Below are 22,099 nucleotides of genomic sequence, written 5' to 3'. Positions count from 1 at the left end.
TTATCTCTACAGAATTCAAAATATATTATTGATTTTTACTTTAATATAATCCATTTGCAAAAATATCTGGGCACTAATGTACCCCACCAAAAAAACACACAAAACATCTTTTTCCATAAGAGACAGTGCAATTTCAGCCATTTAAATAAGATTCTGAATTATAACATTAGCATAAGTTCAAAAATATTGCATGAATGCATTGTGAGAAAATGGAGCATTGCAGAGAATTTAAAATATGGCAGATTGTTAATATACTAGTGACCTGGTGCAAAGATTCGTGCACATTAAAAGGAAATTAATTAGAAGGCGGCTGGTGAGGCGGGACTGGGCGGGACAGGCCAGACACGTCCTGGAGCTAACCTCCTGCCATCCCACCCCAGTGTCTGTGGAGTGAGCGGGATCCCTCTGGCAGTTGGGGGTCCCTCAGCCTGGCCTGAGGGGATTGGGCTGAAACTGGCTCTCTGACATCCCCTGAGGGGTCCTGGAGTGAGAGACAGCACTGCAAAGTTGCTGTTGTACAGGGTGTGGAACGCAAAGGCAAGTGTGCAGTGAACCAGATTCCAGGCCAACAGTGCCCCAGCAACAACATAATCCAAGGCCGAAGGTGGAATTGCACAGCCCCGCAAGGAATCAGGCTCCCTCCTCTCTGGTTTTAGGGTGCATCACCCAAGAACTGCTGCTGCCAAGTCACTGCAGTTCGGCAGCGCCTGTGTTCAGTGTCTGCCCCCTGGTGGTCAGTGAGCATTACAGAGACCAGTCAGATGGTCGGACACTTAGCATATTAGCCATATATATATATATATATATATATATATATATATATATATATTTCTCAGTTAAGCACTTATTGCTTTAAATAAGACTGATAAGAACTTTGATAAGAACTTTAACCCTGCCCTAACTGGTTTGGCTCAGTGGATAGAGTGTTAGCCTATGGACTGAAGGGTCCCAGGTTCGATTCCAATCAAGGGCATGTACAGTGGTTGCAGGCACATCCCAGTAGGGGGTGTGCAGGAGAGAGCTGATCTATGTTTCTCTCTCATCGATGTTTCTAACTCTCTATCCCTCTCCCTTCCTCTCTGTAAAAAGTCAATAAAATATAGGTGTTTTTTTTTAAAAAAAAGAACTTTAACCCTGGCAGAATTTTTAGTACCAAAAGGATAATTAACTTCATCTAACTAGTCAAAATGGAAATCAATCATATTGAGACAAAAGATAATAGTGTTTATTGTAGAAATATGATGGATATACTAATGGGGTTTAAATATATGTAATTAAAATTCATTTCTTTATTTTTTATTTTCTTATAAAAGTTACAGAAGGAATTCTGACAGTGCATTGAAGTATTTTATGGAACAGTGGAGGCCTATTATTGCCAGCAACATGAATATAAAGACTTCACAAGAAGAGTTTGTCAGGAACAGTATCTGATAACAATACATTGATCTTTGTAACTAAACTTGCTTTTCAAAATAAACCTACTTTTCAAAGTAAATAGGTCTTAAAGCATTCTTCCAAATAGTAGCAACAAGAACAGAACAACTCCTTACTTTTTCATAAACATGCAATAGATAAACAGAACTAATAGATGCAGCTTCCCTGTTAATAAACATATTGTTCTTAAAAAATTATGCTGTTGATAGTAAATGAAGAAGTAGGTTTCTGCCTTTTTAAAATTATAAGCAAAAGTAAATAACAAAAAGTGGATAAAAAATTGCTAAATTCATAAGCACTAAGAATTTGAGGTTAGTAAATACATTCCAGTTAGAAAGCATACATACATTCAATTAAAAGAGTAGACAAGAGCAAAATGTGACTAAGACCACCATGAAGAACAGGGGTCCAACTTTAGATGTTAATTAGCACCAAAAGTCCTCATGTAGATGATTCCTTCTACTCTAGACGTACCTATTTAGAAATTTGAGAACTCTCAATAATTTCCATTCTGTCTACAGTAGTAAATTACAAAAAAAAAATAGATTTAGTGGCCATCATCTCATCTTATAGTAATAATTTTTCACTCTTATTATTGCATTTCATGTATACATTCCTAAGAAATATCATTAACTATTATTTGTTTCTAATTTTTATATATCTGTATCCATTATTTCACACCTTACTTTTTAAACTGTTTTTTTTTTAAGCTTTAGTCCATTCATTCTGTTTATTGTACCAAAAATTATTTTACTTTTACTTTTGATGGATGTTTGGCGCTACCAATTTGGGGCTATAAAGAGTAATGATGCCATGGCCATGTTTATATATCCCCTGGTACACATGTACATAAGATTTTCCAGGGAATATATGTATAAATGGAATTTCTGGGTCCAACAGTATTCTTTTCTATACGTACCTGCAAAAACACTAGAAACATTATTGCTTTCTTTAACAGTTGCCTCAGATTCATCCTGATTTTCACTTTGACCAGGAAATGAAACAGATACCCTATCAAGGATCCTTTTCAGGATATAAGAGCTTGAGAAAACAAAATTGGACAGTTCAGGCTTCACGTTACCTTGTCCCACCTGATAACTAGAAACCAGCAAGTTGATAAGAGTGTTGAGGAGTTTTTAACTATTGTGAGGACAGAGCAGAGAAATTTTCTTTTCCTAAAAATAAAAACCATAGATTTATATTGATATTTTCAGTATATCTTTAATTTACTAAGTCTCATTTGCTTTGCTGTTATAACAGAATTCCCAGTCCAGTTTCTGAGAATATAATTGTAGAGCCCTACTCCCTGGGTTCAAATTCAAGCTCCACTATGGGACTACACTACATTGTTTGGTATAGATTTCTTAACATATTTAAAAGTGTCTTTGTTACAGAATAGAAACAAAAAGAGTCTCTCAAATATTCTAATAGATATAAATCTCAATATAATAATAACATTGTAATTAACAAATAATGATTTACATGAGAAGGAAATGCTGTTGAATTTAGTAGTTATTGATAATTCTCAGATTCTCTTGGAACAAAGTCCTAGAAGGCAAGATTCTAAAATGAATAATAATGAATCCAAAGCAAAAAGGAAAGTGGTGAAACAATCTATTTTTTTTTTTTTTGCTTAATTCATTTCTGAACTCTAAATCACACAGGCTTCAATTATTCAGTACTATATGGGTTAACATTTTGAAATGAAAAATTTGCCTCTCAATGTGAAAACTGCATTTCATCATAAAGTTTAGAAGGTAATGTCTTTAGCTCAGCTACTCTCCAGGGAAGCCAGTTCTTTATTTGTACTGTCTGCTGGCACACATTAGAGAGAGATTTAGAGAAAACTGTATCTTATCTATGAAAACATGGCAGAATATCAAAGGGTTGAAGTAGTGCAGCTTCTCCTAAAGCACTGAGTGTTCCATAGTAACCATTTTGCTGGAAATTGAAATATTTTATATAGAACATCTGAGGTTTATGCATTCTCACTATAAAATTTGAAAGAACATATGCAGCCCTATGTTCATAGCAGCATTGTTTACAATAGCCAAAATCTGGAACAGCCCAAGTGCCAATCAGAAATGAGTGGATAAAAAAGCTGTGGTACATTAACACCATGGAATACTATGAAGCAGTAAAAAAAGAAGGATCTCTTATCCTTTGAGACAGTATGGATAGACCTGAAGACCTGAAGATAATTATGCTAAGTGAAATGAGCCAGTCATTGAAAGACAAATATCGTATTGATCATTTATATGTGGAATATAATGAACAAAATAACTGATGAACAAAATAGAAACAGAAGCATGGATATATGAAATAGACTGACAGCTGCCAGAGGGGGCTGGATGAAAGGTGAGGATTAACTAAAGAACATATATGCATAACCAAAGACACAGATAACAGTGTGGTGATGGCCAGAGGGAAGGGGAGTGTGGGGGGAGGAGAATGGGGATATCTGTAATAGTGTAAACAATAAAAATAGTCAAACAAAATGAAAATAAACAAAACAACTTGATACATGTTCTTAAGATAAAAGTTACCAAAACATAATTGAAGTGATTTCAACAGCAGTAAAATATTTAAAAAACATGAACATATTGTTATAAAATAACACATTAAATCAAAAAGTATAAGAAACTTTAAAATTCTTGACATGAGGTAGTAACACTTTAATTGAAATATGGAATAATCAAAGCAAAATATTTTCTTAATTTTAACTAAAACTTTACATCCTTTAAGCTATTAAGATTTATGACTATTACATTAAAAAGTAATGCCTTGTATGCACAGTTATACTGTGTCTTTTGAGCTAACTATATTAACATTATTTTACTAAATGAGATATAGGAAACATATTTTATTAATTTTATTACTTGTAGATATCTTAAAAAATATTTATTTCATTTTATCCATTTTTCATCCATGTAGCCTTTATTTACCTTACTTCCACCCTCTTCTGGAGAGCCTGGTGACAATGGGAGGTGTCTAGGCCCCCTTACAGGGCTAGGATTCTGTGCCTAAGCTTGTAGTTGTAACATGATTTTATTGATGTTTTGGCTCATCTAGTGCCTGGAAAACTTAAGTCAGAGGTAATTGAGTAGAATTAGATCAACTAGGTAAAAAGATCCAGTCCAATTAGCTAATAGATACCAATAGGTGTGGCAACCACAAATAAAATATGCTGCAGTGGGAGCTATTGAGGTTCACAGAAATAACTGACCCAGTCAATTGGGAAGAGGGAAATGATCAATTATTGTTTATAGGATGTCAGTCTCAGGCCTGCTAGGCAAAATTATGTTTAGCATCATGTCCCCTATTAGATGCATGCAACAATATTGCAAATACTGAGGCCTATGAAAGAGCCCTCAAGTCATGTTTTGATGGAATAATGGATTGGCTATTTCGAAAAGTACTAAAGTTAAAGAAGTCTTTTTTTGAAGTCTAGAGTAAAAAGCAAAAGACTCTTCAAGTGATAACACAAATAATTCCTTTAAATGTGATGCAGATATAACAATTTTGGGACAATCTGAGGCTTCCAAATAAAAAGAAGCACACACCCAGCAATCAAATTAGTGTTGTGAGATTGTGCCAGGGACTGAGAGAAGGAAGGCCACAGTTCCTGGGGTCCTTGCAGGGATGGAAAAATTATTAAAGGAAAAACAGCTTTTGTGAGGGGAAGGAAGAAATAGTGCAACAGAAGGCTCATTATGTAAAGCTCATTATAGTGGGGGAGACAAAACAAACAAACAAACAAACAAAAAAAACAACAAAAAAACACTTGAAAGAGCCAAAGGGAAAGAAGGGGCAAGAATTAGAGTGAGAATGTGGTAGATTTGAAGGAAAACGAAATATTGCAGAAAGACAGGTGGTCTTTAAATGACTGAATAACTTCAGTTAAGATACATTGAAGTTGTTGAAGGTCCTGCTTGAAATTTGATTGGGAAAAGCATATATATATATTTTTTGTTGGGGGTGGGGGGTGGGGGGCGGCTTCTATATGCCAGTTAAAGAAAGCAGGCCATATTAAAATGAGGGGATTCTGGGTCCATGGGATTGATGGGCTCTTCAAGGATGGAAAACATGGGGAGGTTCCATAATCCCCAATGTGGCCATTGCAGTTCTAAATTATCCTTGGTAAAATGTTTGCTATGATCAAGGTATAAAACAGAATTAATGCCATAGTAGTGAAACATACACTCTCCTGGAGGGTGGAAGGAGGGTGGCTCAATAATTAAGAGTGACCTGTGATAGAACATCAAAGAGAGAAAAGTTCCAGATAAGAAAAAGCAATTCCATCTATAGTCTCCATCTGGCTCTCTTGCAATCCTTACTAAAAAGCTGAAAGACTTGCCTTGAGCAATCCTTGGAAAAAGGAGTAAGAAAAGCGGAGGAGTTGGGGAGTAAATCCTCACTTGAAAAGGGTCAAGAACACTCTGTCCAGGAAATTCTCTCCTAACTAGAAAAGAGCCAGGAAGGGTCCTCCTGCTCAAAAGAAAGAATCAGTGATTAAAACTCCCCTCAAAAGAACCAAGGATAAATTCATCCAGGAAGATTCTCAGTCGATATGAAAGAGCCAGGAAAAGTCCTTTTTACAAACAGGAAAGAACCAGAAAGACTCCTGATCAGACAAGAAAGAAGGAGGAAAAGCCCTGTTAATAGAATTAAAGGAACTCCCTGGCATGCTATACAGACAAATGTCCACAGCACCGGATTAAGAGTCCTGACTCACCACCATGGACCTCCGATTTCCTATCTGAGAACAAAAAGGGCCCAAGAAGCCAACATGAATACTTGAGTAACCACAACAGGGTCTGAGGGCTGTCAGCACTCTGCCCAAGTCATGCTACCATAAACTGTGAAATTAAAATAAATCTGAACTGAGGTGGAGGGAGGGTTCATTGAGAGTATCCACTGCTATAGGAAAAATGCTCAAATCTCAGAAATCCACAAGGATCTCAAAAGCCAACAGAATAAGTTTTGTTTTGTTGTTTAAATGGGGTAAAGGAAAGGCAAGTAGAGACAAGCAGAATCTTCTCAGGGGCAGCAGGACAAGCAAGAAGAAATGATTACTGGGGTGTGTCAAAGGGTCTCCCGTGTTGAACTGATTCCCAGAAGAAGCTAATGAAAGGGGAACTTGCTATTTCTCTTAGAGCTTGCTCAGGCTTGGGGGAACAGAGTTCAGGGGACAGTAGGAAGGACAGAAGCCTTACTAAAGTTTAGACAAGACAAAATAGAAGGTAAGAAAGAGTCAGCTATGAGCATTTAGTCAGTCTCTATTTTTGTTTTTTGTAAGTTTTTCAGTTCAGTCAACAGTGCCACAACACCCACAGTGTGTGTAATTACCATGGCTACCACAGTGATTAACAGTGGTAGAAAGTTGATCTCCCTTCAACTTGCCGTACACAGGTCCTCCAGCACAGTAAATCAAGTGTGATGAATGTATCAATTGCCAATGTCCCACTTACCTCAAGCAAGGAGGTCATTAATGTGTCATGAAATGTGTGGCAATCCAACCTCAAAATCCCATCTCTAGGGTCCATTTCCTGGAGCACTCCCTGGTACCAATGGCTTTCTCAGTCAGGGTACCAGCAAAAAACATGAACATACAACTAGAATGTGTTATTCTAATCCAGGGCTATTTCTACAGGTATGGGGGAATTTCAGGATAAAACACAACAATGTGTATGGTGGCAAACAAGGTCTTACAACATTTAAAAACTGTAACCATCTCTAGACATGAAGGTCCAAAGAGAGTGGGAGCACAGAGTTATGAATGTTAACATTCAGACCACAGACTGGATGTTAACAGGGATCATTAGAGGGGACCTACCTATCCATTCTATTACATTTTGTATTTCAAAACACTGTATATTGCAAATATCAGTACATTTCAACATTAAATAGAATGTCTAACTGTTCAATACTAAACAATACTATTAACTAGATTTCAATATTTCTTCAGGCAAAATTTACATGCACTGAAATAAACTAAACTTAAGTATATCATTCAACAGATTTTTACAAATATCTACAATGTTAACTAAAGTCTGATCAAGACATAAATTAACATTATCCTCATCTAAGGGACGTTAATTATATGGGACGTTAATCCCATATAATAAAAGGGTGATATGCAAATTGATGCTAAAGGTAGAACGACTGGGAATGAAAGGTGACTATGAACCACACTGACCACCAGGGGGCAGACACTCAGTGCACTTCCACAGAGGGAGCACCACCCAGTCAGAAGCCGGCTCATGGCTGGCCAGCACAGAGGTGGTGGCAGTAGCCTCTTCCACCTCCATGGCAGCGCTAAGGATGTCCAGCTAATGGCTTAGGCCCACCTCCCCGCTCCCTGGGGAGTGGGTCTAAGCCAGGGTCAGCAAACTGAAGCTCACGAGCCACATGCGGCTCTTTGGCCCCTTGAGTGTGACTCTTCCACAAAATACTGACTTCTGCACATGGGCCACGAAGTTTCAATCGCACTGTACATGTACGTGGCATTTTGAGGAAGAGCCACACTCAAGGGGCCAAAGAGCCGCATGTGGCTCGTGAGCTGCAGTTTGCCGACCACTGGTCTAAGCCATTAGTCGGACATCCCCTGAGGGGTCCCCGACTGCGAGAGGGTGCAGACTGGGCTAAGGGACTCCCCCCCCCGCCGCCCCCGCCCCCGAGTGCATGAATTTTTGTGCATGGGGCTTCTAGTTGTTAGATAAAAGAAGTAGTATTTTACAGAAACAGTAATTAAAAGTGGAAATGTTAATGAGTGAAAAACAACAAAATAAAGGCAACTTTGGAAAAGTTTAGAGCTCAAGCATCTTACTACAACAATAATAGCAAGCATAAAAAGTTATAGATATATAATATTTTTACTTTATTAAAATTCAGAGAATTTCTAATATTTATCAAATATTCTTTAATGTTACTATAGCATGACCTTTTCAGGACAGATGGGCATAGAGAGAGAAAACAACTAAAGAGCATGTCGGACCTCAGTAAATAAGCTTTTCTAAAACTTGGTTGTTTGTTTCCATTTAATGACAGTAAAATATGATAGCTTGAAGAGAGATATAAAATAGAATTACAATCACTTAAAACAAATTCATCACTGCCCCTGGGTGGTAAAGCAGAGTATGTTTTATTTTTGTTCTTTCTCCTTTTCTCTCTTCTCTAAATTAGTAACTTTCTAATTAAGAGAAATGGACAGTGTTGCTTCTAGACTGACTAGCTTCATATATTGTTAATATTCAAGTAAACACACTTTGGATAAACAATAATGAAATGTTAAAATGAAAAAGAATAGTAGCAAGATTTTTTTCCCAATTATAATTAGAGACCAAAGATCTAGCCAATTTAATGTTTTTTCAAATGGAACTGATGTTGAAGAAATACCATGCAAACATCTTCGTTTATCTTTGTTCTTCTTTGAAGGGTAAAATAGATTGCTATTGATGTAGGTTAGGCAGTGGGGAAGATACAATTTTTACTCAAATAAAAACAATTTGTACATCCATACCTGTTCTTACTTCCCACCAGCATTTATATTGTTAGGGTTGCCATAACAAGGTACCACAGACTTGGTGGTTTAAACAATGGATTTTATTTTGTTACAGTCCTGGTGGCTAGAAGTCCATGATTAAGATGAAAACAGGGTAACTTTCTTCTGAGGCCTTTCTGTTTGACTTACAGCTGTCTGTTGTCAGCCTATGTCCACAAATGATCTTTCTTCTATAACTCTGTGTCTAAATTTCCTCTTCTTATAAGGACACTGGTCACCCTTAATGCCTCACATTAATCACCTCATTTTGACTTAATTACTTCTTTAAAAACCATCTCTTCACATATAGTTATATTCTGAGACACTGGGGGTTAGGGCTTCAACATATAGATTTTAGGGGAACACAGTTCAGTTCCAACAGCACTCATTGTCATTATAAATCTATACAATTCACATGCCAACAATAAATTTAAAAATGCCTAAAAATTAGTATTGCTGTAGCTACAAAATTTCTATTATCACCCATATGTCTCCTGAGACTACCCTGTGCACATGCTTTGGGAAAAATGTGTGCACATACACACATAAAATATTCCCAGTCATTATCAAATCATTCTCTTGCTCAAACTGTCTTTTAAGTTTTTTTCACTGAATGTGACAAAATAGTATTGTTACCACTCAACAAAAACATGATCAAGAGGTTAGTAATTAAAATGACACCAAGTAAATGATTAGCAGAGATAATTGGAGAATGTGTAATAATTTTGATAATTCATCATAAAATTTGCTTTTACTTGTATATTCATGAAATTGAGAAAACATCAGTTTCCATTATCTAGAAAATGTTTAATTATTCACCACAAATTGAATGTACAAATAGCTTACAAGTTACACATCATCAATAATGTGGAAAAAGCAAAATCTCTGAGATATTAAATAGAAAACAAACATCTATACCCTCTCTTTACTTCTTTGAGTTTTATGGAAAGAATAATTAGACTATGCCTCAGTTCTCCATAGAATAAAACTATATGTTCTCAAAGGCATATGGTTGGAGTAATTTTACGCTAAATTTGGAAGCAGTACAAATCTCTAAAAACATTGGACCAAGAAAATTGGATATGGTTTAACAAGCAGAGAAGACCCAAAGGCATTATTTACAGAATTCCTTGGTATGTAAACTACTTAAGTATTTGGCAATGATCAAATATATTTAAAAATAATTTTGCCTGTTTAAAAGAGTAGACTATGCATAGATGAGGGAATAAGTGGATAATATTGTAATAACTATATATGGTGCCAAAAGGCACTTGGAATATTGGGGGAACCATTTTTATAAAGTATATGATTGTCTAACCACTATGCGGTACACCTGAAATCAATACAAAATAATATTGATGAGAAAGAATCATTGATCAGCTGCCTCCTGCATATCCCCTATTGGGGATGGAGCCTGCAACGCGGGCATGTGCTCTGACCAGAAATCGAACCCATGGCATTCTGGTGCATAGGTCAATGCTCAACCACTGACCCACACTGGCTGGGCACAAAATAATATTGAAGGTAACAATAAACAATATTGAATTAAACAAGTAAATTAAAAAATAAATTAATAAGTAAAACAAAAAAGAGTAACTAAGTAAATCTACTATCAAAGGTTTTATCTGAACAGAGAAAAGTATCCACAAGGAATCTTAAAGACAGTCTCCAACCTTTTTGAAATAAATTCATGATTTCACAGAGTAGAGTTTATGTATAGTTTTACCAAGCTTTGAAAAATAACAATATTAAGTTAAACTTCCTGTCTTCTTCTATGCTCCAAAGTTGTGTTTCACAGAGATATTTTCAAAATTATATCTTCCTCAATGCCACCTGGTATTTTCTCAATTAATTACAAAGTAAGAGTACATACTGCATACGAAATCTCAGCTATCTATAGCTAAACTTCTATACAGTATTTACAATCTCTATTGTTTGGAACAAAGGAACAAATAATTCCATTATATCTTTTTTTCAAATCTTGTGAGAATTACATTTTATTATTATATACAATTACAGTTCTAAAATAAATGGAAATTATCTTTGTCTAAGTTCAGTGTTCACTATGCATCTTATATCAAGTCTTTAGTGTAAAACCAATAGATGCTTTAAACTTTTAAATGTTCCATTTATCATGTACTAGGGGCCCAGTGCATGAATTCATGCACCTTGAAAGGAACTGTGGGTCGCGAGGCTGTGGTGTGCACAGGGACAGGTCTTGGCCCATCCTTCACACCCCGGCCGGCCCCTCCCGCCATGGCCCCCTGTTCCCTGTCTGCTGGCAGCCCCGCTCCTGCCGCTGCTGCTCCCATGCACTGACAGCGCTGATCCCCACTTGCACTCGCTGACAGTGTGGAGCAATTGGGGCTGGTGCCAGCAGAGGGTGTGAGTGGTGCTGGTGCTGGCTGCAGGGGCAAGCACTGGGCAGGACCGCGGTGCACAGGAGCAAAAAAATTTTAGTAACCACCAGAGGCTCACCTCGATGACAGCGACCAGTGCCTTGCCTTGGTCTGGCACTCCCGCTCACTTGCTCCACCATCCCACCTTGGCCAATGCCTGCCATGTTCCATGCTCTGCAGCCTGCTGCCAATGCCAGCCACGTTCCACATGCGCCCCCTGGTGGTCAGCGCATGTCATACTGACTGGTTGTTCAGCTGTTTGATTGTTCTGCCATTCAGTCTATTTGCATATTAGGGAGATTATATATATATATATATATAATATATATAATATATCTATATATATATATATAATATATATATATAATATATATAATATATATAGATATATATAATATATATAGATATATATATATATCTATATATATATTAGAAGCCCGGTGCACAAAAATTTGTGCACTCGGGGGGGGATGAAGGAGGTTCCTCAGCCCGGCCGGTGCCCTCTCCCAGTCTGGGACCCCTCGGGAGATAACGACCTGCTGGCTTAGGCCTGCTCCCGGGTGGCAGAGGGCAGGCCCAATCCCTAGGTGCAGCCAATGGTCAGGCTCAGAACAGGGCCAATTGGGGAGTTGGGGCGCCGCACCCTGTCATGCACAGAGCAGGGCGGATCAGGAGATTGCAATGCCACCCTCAGTCACGCTCAGGGTAGGGCCGATTTGGGGGTTGGGGCACTGCCCCCTGTCACACTCAAAGCAGGGTCGATGGGGAGGTTGCGGCGCTACCCCCTGTCACGCAGAGAGCAGGGCCGATAAGGGGGTTGGGGCGCCACCACTGTCACACTCAGGGCAGGACTGATGGGAAGGTTATGGCTCTACCCCATCACACACAGAGCAGGGCCCATGGAGGGGGGTTGGGGCGCCGCCATTCTCACACTCAGGGCAGGGCCGATGGGGAGGTTATGGCTCTACCCCATCACACACAGAGCAGGGCCTGTGGCGGGGGGGTGGGGGGGGGGTGCCGTATCCTGTCACACACAGAGCTGCAGGGCGATCAGGCAGTTGGGGAGCTCCCCACTATCAGGCACAGAGCAGGGCTGATCAGGGGGTTGGGGTGCCTTCCCCTGTCACGAAGAGAGCAGAGCGGATAGGGAGGTTGTGGCCCCACCCCCTGTCACACACAGAGCCACAGGGCGATCGGAGGGTTTGGGCGCTGCCCCCTGTCACGCTGATCCCGGTACTGGGAGGCCTCGTTGCTCCGCTGATCCCGGTGCTGGGAGGCATATTACCCTTTTACTATATAGGATAGAGGCCTGGTGCACGGGTGGGGGCTGGCTGGTTTGCCCTGAAGGGTGTCCTGGATCAGCGTAGGGGTCCCCACTGGGGTGCCTGGCCAGCCTGGGTGAGGGGATTATGGCTGTTTGCAGCTGGTCACACACCCTTTGGGGGGGGGGGTGAGGTCCCCACTGGGGTGCCTGGCCAGTCTGGGTGAGGGACTGAGGGCTGTTTTCAGGCTGGTGGGTGACTGAAGCTCCCAACTGCTCCTTTTTTTCTTTTTTTTTTTTTTTTTATTCTGGGCCAGCTTTAGCTCTGTCTCCAGCTCTGAGGCCTCTGCTGCTGAAAGCAGGTATCTGGTTTATTTGGGTTCTATAATCGAAACTCTGTAGCAACTCCAGCTCTGAGATCCCGGCGGGCTGAAAGCAGGTTTCTGGGGTTTTGTTTAGCTCCTATATTTGTAACAATGTTTCAAACTGCAAGCTCAGAGGCCGACAAGGCAGGCATGGAACGTTGGTTTCCTCTGTCACTGAAGCAAGCAAGCCTCATGTTAGCTTCAAGCTGCCTGGCTGCCAGCCACCATCTTGGCTGGCAGTTAATTTGCATATCTCGCTGATTAGCCAATGGGAAGTGTAGCGGATGTACACTAATTACCATGTTTCTCTTTTATTAGATAGGATATATATATAATATATAGACAATAGAGGATATTTAAGTGTACCTTTTAAAAAACTAATAAATTTTTTTTATTATTTTGTCATTTAGTACACCTTTTAATTAATGTGATATACATTATGCTGAAATAAATGATTAAATATTTTATTTTGAGTTGTGAACTATTAATTAGAATGTTAAAATTCATCAAGGTAAATTTAATATCAGTAAGGATTATAATCAAGTTTTATTTTCAGTTTGTTGTTTTTATTGAGGGTTACAATAAAACAAGCTATGGCAATGATTCAAAAGAATGAGTTTTCAAAATGCTCCTCCTTAACATATCTATCAATATATTTGCTCTCTAACTTGGACATACATGCTTCAAACATATGAAAAGTTTTATATTTAGGAAGAAATATAATTGAAAAAAATCATTTAAGAAAAATCCACCTAAGATCCACATGCAATCAAACACAAGTTTCAAAATATCACTCTGTTTCCATGACACTATTCCCAAGACATGGCACCCAAGGGAAAAGAAGTAGAACTTTCCCATTGTCTGCTCATATGAAACACTGATTTCTCCTTAAAGAGGCCAACATTGTTCATTTATGGTATACTAGAGGTTTGTTGTACAAAGTTCATGCACTCGGGGCAGGGGGGTGGTCCCTCAGCCTGGCCTGTGCCTTCTCGCATCTGGGAGTCCTTGGGGGATGTCCGATGGCCTAGGCTGTCAGTCAGAGATCATTAGTGCTGCCCCGGAGGCAGGAGAGGCTCCCGCCACCACCACTGCATTCTCCAGCCATGGGGCTGGCTTCTGGCTGAGCATCGCTCTCCCCGTGGGGGTGCAGTGACCACCAGGGGGCAGCTCCTGCATTGAGCATCTGCTCCCTGGTGGTCAGTGGACATCATAGAAACTAGTTGTTCCCATTCAGTCAATTTGCATATTAGTCTTTCATTATATAGGATTCCTCTAGGTAGAGACAATGTGGAAAGAACAGTTAAGGCGAGAAACTCTTGACATTGATGTTACCTGGAGGTGTCTCTTATATTAAGGTGCTCTACATTTCAAGAAAGTTTTGACACTTAGTGAACTTAAGTGTCAATTAGAAATTCCACAAGCAGATTATAGAAGACATTTCCATTAAATGGATGTAATTTTCCTGAAATGCTTTTAAACATATTTTGTAGAGTAACAGGGTAAGGAATCTTATAGCCACAAATTAAAAGTAAAAGCAGGTGCTAAGACATAGTCAACAAATCAAGCAAGCTCCCATTTATTAAAACCCAGCTATTAGTTAAGTAATGAATTGGTATTTATCTCTAAATTGTTCTTTACTTGCAGTGTCAAATGACCTAAACAAACCAACTACATTCCATAAGATTCTTAATTTTAACTTGAGGCAGACCTGAGTTTTCATTTGTATAATCTGTCCATTTCTTTTTTTTTAGTCTAATATTGGAATTGTATATGAGACCAAACAGATAAACCAGTCTGGGGCCAAATAGTTTCAATGACTTTCCAACATGTATGATGCCTAGTGGCTAGATGATGTATAAATCTAGTTTATATACATAAGAATAATGATAATAATCATTTTCAAGATAGCAAAGAACTATCCAACCAAATAATAAATTGTGCTTACTAAATTTTGGAAATTGAAGATGTTTTATTTTGTAATTCTTTGAAATGTACTTATTACCCACTTCCTTGCTTTGTTGTGGTCTATACCATGTATCATCTTCTAATATACTATACTAGAGGCCTCATGCATGGATTCGTTCACCAGTGGGGTCCCTTGGCCTGGCCTGTGGGGATCGGGCCAAAACTGGCTCTCTGATATCCCAAAAGGGGTCCCGGATTGCAAGAGGGCAGTTCTCAGGTGATGCATCCCGGCATAGGGCTCCCTCCTTTCTGGTTCTGTATGCATCAACTGAGAACTGCAGCTGCCAAGTCACTGCAGCTCGGCAGCTCCTGCATTGAGTGTCTGCCTCCCAGTGGTCAGTGCACATCAGGTCGGATGGTCAAACAATCGGATGGTTGCTTAGGCTTTGATATATATAGATGATTTATATTTATTTTGTATATTATTGCTCACCAACTAGCATTTAAGCTACTTGAGGGAAATAATTTTTGTCTCTTTTGTTAATTGCTGTTATATTGCCAGAGTCTAGAATAGTATTTGGCACAAAACAGGCATTTACATTCTATGCATATAATTAAGTGGATGTGAAGATGCAGAAAAACACACACATACACAACTATTCAAATTTTTTAACCTATTATCTCATGTATAAGACTCTGATTAGAGACTAGGTTTATTGGCTTTTTCAGGTCAGAAATAAAGTCTGATATGAGGAATTTTCAAGAAACACTGGTATTAATTTTGACAATCTCTAATGCCTCCTGAGTTTGTTCTTTATCTGTGGCTAGTTACACAAATAATGTACTAAAGACTATTGTTACCTGCCAATTAGCCACATGCCTATAGACTTCATTCTGAATGTTCAAAGGACTGTAGAGGCACTTGATGACATGGCACAGTTATAGACACTAACAAAGTTACCCCAGACAGATTTGGATCTTAGCTGGATCTGTAGTCCATGCTATACCACCTTTATTTATTGCAGACTGCTTTGTGTGGCCAGGAAACCTGAGGCAAGACAATATACAAATCTTTTACTCTTTCTAGATATCAAACGGTTTTATGCCTCAGGTAGTTCTCAAAAACTATAATCAAGGAGTTCATTTAACGAAGGGTGAGTGGAGTTATCAATATCTTTTGGAAAATTCTATTTTCAAGCTGTTTTAAGATTTTATTTTCTTAAGCTGTATCTTCAGAGTATATTTGCAGAGTACCTACTCCATCATAGGTAATATTTATGTATCTCTAAGGCAGCCTTGATAGCTCTTATCTTTTTAAAAATTTTTTTTAAAATATATATTTTATTGATTTTTTACAGAGAGGAGGGGAGAGGGATCTCAGTGTTTCAGTTAGAAACACTGATGAGAGAGAAACATTGATCAGCTGCCTCCTGCACACCCCCTACTGGGGATGTGCCCACAACCAAGATATATGCCCTTGACTGGAATTGAACCTGGGACCCTTCAGTCTGCAGGCTGACACTCTATCCACTGAGCCAAACCAGTTTGAGCGCTCTTATCTTTATTACCTAGTATATTTTGCATAAGTTAGACTAAATATCTTGGGAATTATGTTCAGGGAGAACATCTAGAACCCTGGGTGCCCCTGGGAATGGAGGGGTCAGATGGATGTTTGGAAAGCCTCAGCTTTATCCTTGTGTGCTAAGCCAAATTTAGAATGGTCACATAGGAGATGGGCATGTGTTTGACTTTTAGAAGATTTCACAAAACAAAGGAGTAGAAATGTTTTTCATGTTTGATGATGTCAGTGATTACAGTGGATAGGAATAGAGGGCCAATAAAGTATCCTATGAACTGTCAGGAATCTTTCCTGAAATTCTTTAAGGCCTTCAATCTACTAATCAGTAAATACATATATGAGATGTTATAGAAAACCATGTTCTCTCTCAGAATTTTGCTGGATCTGCTCAGACTTCTACCAGATGAACCTGGCCCCACCTTAATGAGGAAAAGAAACATGACAAAACCCTGTTCCATTCAAACTATTTTGCTAGGTCATTGCAATAACCTCCATAGCTCAGGGACGTGTCCAGCTGTCTGCCTTTTGTGTAAATTGGTCTATTTGATTTGCTTCTTCTTGTGCGCATTTGCCTTGATTCTCACATCTCTCTTTCCTGTATCAGTGACTTGAACTTAGGTGTAAATAATACACCACGGGTTAACTCCAAGGGACATACTGGCAAACACAGTTTGAAGACAATAAACTTAGAGTTAAGGAGCAAATCATTTGTAGTCTCTTCTGAACTTGAACTGCATCAGAATTCTCCTACTGTCAAGGCATCATGCAGGTTCTTTTTTCCCATTCCCTTTCAGAAGCACGCTTCTCATGCTCTACAAAAGAAAGCATGCCTCTCACTCATCCTGACTTACTATTGTGCATTGCTCTAGGTTGTTAATAAAAGCGCAGGGTGCTAAACAAAGGCAGAGTTTGAAATTACAATATACTGTTGGTGCACCCTCATTTATCATGGAATCTGAACATATTCTAGACTTCTTGCCTTTTCCTGTCTTATACATTCTTGTGTGTATGTTTGTTAAGGGCAAAATATAACATTAAAAACTAGTTATGTTAACTTGTTTCTGGATACTAGGATTGCAAAGTGGCATAGCAGGAGTGAAGACAAATATTCCTCTTCTTCCTACCAACTATTATTAAAAATTGTAACACTTGTAAAAGAGAGTCCCATGATAGTACTATACACAGCACTAAAAATAACTATTGAAGAGGGTGGTGGTCTCTGTGCCTTATCTATGTTAGCATAGAAATATCTGAGATAAAAAAAAAAAAAGCTGAAAAGTAACACTTATCTAGTAATAAGTGCATCCTTATTCATTCTTTATTTTTCTATGGGTTAGAACTTTGTGTAGGCTTTTATTTGCTCATATCTTTTTCTGAGTCTCATTTGCATATTTTCCAGATTTGAAGATGAAGAAAGTACAAAATTTCACATATACTTTCAGCAGATCGACACTACAATTTTGCACATACACACACACACACACACACACACAAATGTGTATAGATATTTCTACTTCTTTGTACAGAGTCACCAAAGCTTGAAATATAAATGAGTAAAAACATCAAAATATACTTTTTTCCCCACTATATTTCCTCTGTTGTCTATGTCAGAATAATATTACTCCTTTTTCTTTGTGCTCTCAGAAGACACATTTATATTTTCAGTACCCCTAAACTCTGCAACTTCCCCCTTGTGCTTATACCTGTTCTGTTTGTATATGGTCAGTTTAAACTGACAGCCTGGCTTGGCTTAATACCAAAGCCAGGGTATTCAAACAAAAACTAATCTAGGTATCGCTAGAAATGTATTTTTAAAATGTGATTAGCATCTATCTACAATTCCTTGACTTTAAGTAAAGGAGATTATCCTCAATAATCTGGCAGGCTTGATTCAACCAGTTGAAAGCCCTTAAGAGCAGAGCTGAGGTCTCCCCGAGAGAGATGTGCCCCCTGTGGACAGCAGCATCAGCTCGTGCCCTAAAGTTTCCATCCGCCTTTCCTGAAAACCTGCCCTACAAATGTGAGACTTGTCTAGCCAGCCCCACAGTCACATGAATCAAATATAACTATTACTTTTCTAAGGAATGGCTTAACAAATTATTACAAAAGAGTGCCTTACCACAGAAAATTGTTCTCTCATGGTTTTTAAAGCCAGAAAACTAAAATCAAGATGTTGACGTGGCTGCATTTTCTCCAGAAGCTCTCTGGAGAACCTGTTTGTGTTCTCTCTGTTTCCAGTGACTGTAGGCATTCCTTGGGGTGTGGCCAGATCACTCTAATCTCTGCCCCCATTGTCCCATCGCCTTCTCCTCCTTCCTGCCTTGGCGGTATATTGGTCTCAAACTTCCTCTGCCTTGTGGGGCGTGGTTACAGTGTTTTGGCCAGGTTCAAGCCTCGGACTAATGAAAGGACAGGGTCCTCTCATTGCCACATGCAAGTCCCAGCTGGAGGGCAGGGCCCCTCCCCCCCCCAGCACAATTATAGCCAACAGCTGTGGTTGTAAGCTTGAACCTATGGTCCAAACATGTAGCCCCACGTGCCTTGTGCTAGAGTTCAGGTGCATGTAGTTGAGTAGTGTTGGAGCTCACAAAAATGCTGTAAACAACATGATCACGCCCCTGCGTTGCCTCGTGACATCTGCTATAATATAAAGACATGGCTTGTGGGTGCTGTCGTTGTCTCCTCATCAGGGAGGCAGCATCCCACCGAGACCCAGCTATTATTCTCTTGTCTGTCTTTTCCTTAATCCTTCCTCCCACCCCCCCCCCGCCCCCACTCAGGATCACCCTTGGTCGTGCAGGCATACTGACTCTCCCCTGTAAGAATACATTTGATTAGTAAATATAGGGCCCATGAGGATAATCCAGGATAAACTTCTCCTCTAAATGCCCTTAAGAAAAAGCACATCTTCTGTCACATAAAGTAATATTCAAAGTTTCTGAAGATTAGAACATAAAATATATTTGGCGACCATTTTTTTACATACCAAAGTCCACCCTTTTACTCCTCAAGATTCACATCTATCCTAAGTGCAAAGATATATCAAGATTCACATCTATCCTAAGTGCAAAGATATATATGTATTCTCTAAGATGACAGACGGTTTTTCTACCATATGCTTCACTTCCTTCTGAGCCCTAACTTAATATATATATATATATATATATATATATAATCTATATATACATATATGTATATATATCCCATCTTAACATACCCCAAATTCTCAATCATTATAGCATCAATTCAAACATAAAATATTATATAAACATCGCAATTTAGAAGTTCCAAATCTCATCATCTAAACCACCTAAATTAGGTATGAGTGTGATGCTAAATATTATCCATCTTGGGGTAAAATTCCTCTCCTTTACTGGACCTGTGAAATTAGAAAACAAATTAAGTGTTCCCATAATACAATGGTGTACAGGCCTAGTGAAACAGTTTTAGACTTTCTTATTATAGAAGAGAAAAAAGGAAGGTAGAAACAAGGTACCAGGCCCAGCCAGTTGTGAAATCCAGCAGGCCACATTCCATTAGGTCCAAAGTCTGACTAGAGATTCTGACCTCAGGTCCTGTGGCTTGCTTCTCCTGGCCTGCAGCCCACTCCTTTATGCCTAACACTTTGCTTTCAGAGTCATTTTTACTTTGTTCTTGAATGGTACCCCTTGTTTGCGTGTAAGTAGTTTTATTAGCTTGCTCTCTGCCTGGAGGATTTTAGGAGACTAACAAACTTTTTACCTAGCAGTTCCTTCCTCAATTAATCTCTTTCTTCTTACATTTTGCTAAAAGCAGCAACAATAAACCAGGCTGCATCTTAAACACCGTGGAATCTCCTCAGTTAGGTATTCAAGTTCATCACTTATAAGTTCTGCTCTCCACACCACTATAGGACACCATTCAGCCAAGATTTTTGTCTATGACAAGGATCACCTTTCTTCCAGTTTCCAATAATTTGCTTTACATTTCCTTCTGAGGTCCCACCAAAACAGCATTTCTGTTCATATTACCAACATTCTGCTTATGACCACATATGTGTTCTCTAAGATGACAGAAGGTTTTTCTACCATATGCTTCACTTCCTTCTGAGCCCCAATTTATTATCCAATTCCAAACCCACTTCCACATTTTTAGGTACTTGTTATATAGCTGCAACCCATTTCTGGTGCCAAAATGTGTATTCGTTTCTCAGGGCCATCATTAAAAGTTACCACAATTGTGCAGCTTGACGTAAGATAAATTTTACCTCTCATAGTTATGATGCCAGAAGTACAAAATCAAGGTACTAGCAGGGCTGCGCTCTCTCCAGAGGCGCTGAGGAGGATTCTGTTCCTGTTTTTTCCAGCTTCTGGTGACTATACATGTTCCTTGGCTTATAGCTGCATCATTCCAATTTCTGTTTCCAAGGTCACTTTAGCTCCTCCTTTTCTATATGTCCTCACTTCTGTATGTCTGTCTCAAAACTCCCTTTGCCTCTCACTTATAAGGATACATGTAAATACACCAAAGGCCCACCCAGATAATCTAGAATGACTTCCTCCTCGAAAGATGCTTAAGTTAATCACATCTTTTGGTAAATGGTAATATTCATTTCAAAATATGGGGTTTCAATTAAATTGATCAGTTTATCAGAAAGAAATATTTTGTGGTTAATTACCCTCTTTTGAAATGAACATTTCTTGTTTATACCAACTCTCTTAGTTCAACATTTTAACCATAGAAACAACTAATTTATCAAAGAAAAAATGAAAAAAAAAAGACCTTGGCAATAACTTTCTAAATTTTCATGTCTCAAACCCTATTTCCAATTGGAAGAGACAGAAAAATGTAGATTTCAAAGGCATTATTTGTTCATTTCTTCTTTCCCAAAATTGTCCCTTATTATCCCACAGCTCACTCATGTATGGCTTCTGGCTCACTTAATGATTGTGTTTAACTGGGAATGTGCAATTGAAACTGTGATATTATACAAAACTTTCTTTTTTGTGGGGATGTGGCAATTATGATGCCTCACAATAAGAGATGAGCATATATTTATTGTTTTTTATTGAAAGGATATTTGTCACTTTTCTTCCAGGGAGTATTTTGAAACACAGTTGAATATCACAGTCATTTTTTGCAGAATAACACAATAGAATTTTTACAGAGTATTGCAAAATAGTTAAATGAAATGTTGAAAGTAAGGTAAGACAAGAATTGAAATGCCATGCCAATTACATGTCCAAAAATAATTCTAAGTGGTTTATTTGCAAGTCACACATCTCCACAAATCTTGCACTGAAATTTTTAAGTGCTATACTGAATGCAAATATTACTTTTCTTAGGTAATTGCTCATATATAAGGAAATAAATATTAAATAACCAATGATATCTAATTTTTTTTATATTTCTTACGAGTCTTACTAAGTAATCTGAAGATGTTTCTTTTATTGTCTGGGTGATTACAGTCATTTAGTTAACACAGTCTTTTTGCTAGATGCACCATTTGCTTAGACATTGTTTAAAGTGACCCTAGGCCATATAAAATATCTAAAAGAAAAATACTTTTTTTAATTTTTAATGGAAAGCATGCTGTATAAAAATCCAAATTACGCTTATAATTTTTTAGTG

The sequence above is a fragment of the Myotis nattereri genome (assembly GCF_964212035.1).
Source record: "Myotis nattereri genome assembly, chromosome: 6".
NCBI classification, from domain to species: Eukaryota; Metazoa; Chordata; class Mammalia; order Chiroptera; family Vespertilionidae; genus Myotis; species Myotis nattereri.
Note: the sequence above shows the minus strand (reverse complement) of the source record.